This window comes from Hyla sarda, chromosome 6 (genome assembly GCF_029499605.1).
Source record: "Hyla sarda isolate aHylSar1 chromosome 6, aHylSar1.hap1, whole genome shotgun sequence".
NCBI classification, from domain to species: domain Eukaryota; kingdom Metazoa; phylum Chordata; class Amphibia; order Anura; family Hylidae; genus Hyla; species Hyla sarda.
The window spans coordinates 106,917,801-106,921,080 of NC_079194.1; positions in this window are offsets into that span (position 1 = coordinate 106,917,801).

The window sequence follows — 3,280 nt, forward strand, 5'->3', positions numbered from 1 at the left end:
AGCTGTAAATCACTGTCTATGTGGAGAACAGGAGCTTCTTCAGGGTCCTGTACAGTACACACAGTATCCTAATAAAGCAAAATGGAGCAGCCCCCACCTGGTGTCCAAAAGAGCAGCTAACCTGGCACAGGTAAAGAGTAGTACAGAACATGTAGTATCTCCCTGTACTGTAGGGGGGCACTGCCAGACAGCCAGTTGGTGCATGCACTTTAGTAATACAGGTTTTTTACCAGTGAAATGTCCATTCTGATTGGTCAGTTTTTCCAGCCATTGACAAGTTTTACAGATCTGGACTGTCTGTACATTGTATGTTGAAAATAGTGTAACCTAAGGCCCTTGTAATTTTAGAGACCACTGTATTATTATTAGTATTATTCATATATTGATAAAATAATTATATATATATATATATATATATATATATATATATATATATATTATACAATTCAGCAATATTTTTACTCCTTTCCTTTTAAATGACTTAATTGATGCACTTTTTGTCTCTGTCCTTTCCTCATGATCTGTAAAAATGTTAGAAGATCTGACTTTTAAAAATATTTGCATCTTAGAATAAGATTACTATTTTACCTGACCTAAAAATTTGTTATCCTTATAAGTCCATGTTCACACAGTGGAATTTCCGTGCATAATTCCACTGGAACTTCCGCTGAAATTTACTGCCCATTATGTTCAATGGGATTTCAGACAGCATTTAGACAGCACATCTGCAGTGGACATTTTGCTGCAGAAATGCCACATTGTGCAACATTTAAAGAACCTATCTTGAAATATTGCATAAATGCGGGCGTTGAACTCAATGGGGCTTGAATTTCATCAGAATTCTGTGCTTACACAGAATTTGCCCATAATTCCGAAATTTTTGTGCGGAATTGTGGAAATTCTGCCGTGTAAACATATCCTAACAATATGTTCCTGTTAATCATGTCCTAGAGGTTTCTCATAGCTTACTAATGTCTATGGCAATGGTCACTTTGGTCAGTATCTGGCAGCTGGAGCCTACATAGTTTCCCATAATTATAACCATGGTTGTCATCAATTGCGCTTCACAGCTTGTAAATCTCACCAATGGAATTATTACTGTATATCTATTTAATGTGGTCTATGCTGTAAATGGTAAAAAAATAAATAAATAAAGGGGTAATCAATTGGAAAAGAAATGTTTTCACATCAGCTGGTACCAGAAAGTTAAACAGATTTGTAAATTACTTCTATTTAAAAATCTTAATCCTTGCAGTATTTTTCAGCTGCTGTATGCTCCAGAGGAAGTTGTGTAATTCTTTCCAGTCTGACCACAGTGCTCTCTGCTGCCACCTCTGTCCGTGTCAGGAACTGTCCAGAGCAGGAGAGGTTTGCTATGGGGATTTGCTCCTACTCTGGACAGTTCCTGACACGGACAGATGTGGCAGCAGAGAGCACTGTGGTCAGACTTTAAAGAACTGCAAAACTTTCTCTGGAGCATACAGCAGCTGAGAAGTACTGAAAGGCTTAAGATTTTTTTTTATAGAAGTCATTTACAAATCTGTATAACTTTCTGACACCAGTTTATATGAAAACATTTGTTTTCCACCAGAGTACCCCTTTAATAAAACATTCTCCTGTGAGGCACAGCCAGGATGAGACCACATATTGTATTCTCTGCATTTTCTCCTTTTACTATGTGTAGACTTTACTTTTTAAATTTTGTCTTATTCTTGCATCAACGCAATATAACATTATCTGAGAAAAGGGGGACTCAAATCTATCATAGCTTATAATATAAATATATATATATATATATATATATATATATATATATATATATATATATGATTTTTTTACAGGTCAGGTACATGTGCCACTTAATGTTGTCCATAGAATAAAGTATCCCATAACTATGCATTTCACACTACAATTCATTTCACTGTAGGGTGGTGCCTTTAAGAGGCAACACCATCTAAGCATGAACACTGGGTTGTAAAAGTGTTTTACATTTTTACCAGAAAATCTAATTTAGGAATAAAATAAACACTGTGTTATGTCCTGAAAGGGGGATGCATGACTTCTATTTTTGGTGGTCTTTGAATCTCTAAGTCAGTGTTCCCCAACCAGGGTGCCTACAGCTTTTGAAAAACTACAACTCGCAGCCAAAGGCTGTCCGGGCCTGCTGCAAGCTGTAGTTTTGCAACAGCTGGAGGCACCTTGGTTGGAAAACACTGTTCTATGCCATGGTTTGCACCCCTTGGGTACTACACCAGGCATAACAGAGTGTGTCCGGTTTTCCAGAAGTGTCCTCTTAAGTCTCTGTTCATATAACAAAAACACAAGGCAGTGCACAACAGATACCAATGTTGCCCCCACAGACCTAACTGATTTATAAATGGTTCCATCATGATATCCTATGTTTATGCTTCACTATTCTTTCTGTCAACTATGAAGGAATCTGCTATTTAGGCTCCTTATGGAGCCCCTGGCATGGGAGTGAACACAGCTTTATAAATAAGATTGTCTTTATAAGATGTTTGTTTTACTTATTTATTTTCAATTAAGCAATAAATTCAACGAGGGTTGTCTTTTGTACTGTGCCTTTAAGAAGACTCCTCCCAGCTAAGGCAAAAACAGCTACCCTTTTAGAAAACAAAAATATATAAGAAGCACAAAAAGATGACACGTGTTGGTTTTCACATCTATTGCACTGGAAAGATCTTTCGTTTGCATGTGTACCTAGAATCTTTGGTAACAAGGATGAGACTCTTCTTGATTTGTACTGTAATGTTTTCTTTGATGTACACTCTGCTTAGGACAGCAGTAATGTGTATTTCGATTCATATCTGCGTATGGTATGGGTCAATGTTAATGTATTCAATAAAGACATTTAAACTATTGTTATTGATTGAACGAATAAAGAATTGGTTTTTCACATTTTGATCTTTTGTTTTTTCATATTTTGTATTCTGGAGGATTGGATGGCAAAGATAAAAAGACTAAGTCTAGGTTCACATTGCCATCAGACTCTGCTATTTGGAGTTCCATCTGTAATTCGGTCAGAACGACGGCAGTTTGGCGGAGAAAAAAAATAGGGCATTCACATTTTTTTTCTCCTCTAAACTCCAGTAAACTACTGGATCCCTGACTGACCCCATTCAAGTGAATGGGGTCCGTCAGGATCTGGCAGTGTCCGTTGTGCTTTATGAGAAGACCACACCCTTATCCAGACCAGATTTCACGTGACCAATTTTCAGTTATGCTTTTTTTTTTTTAGAAGACCACCCATATGGACGAC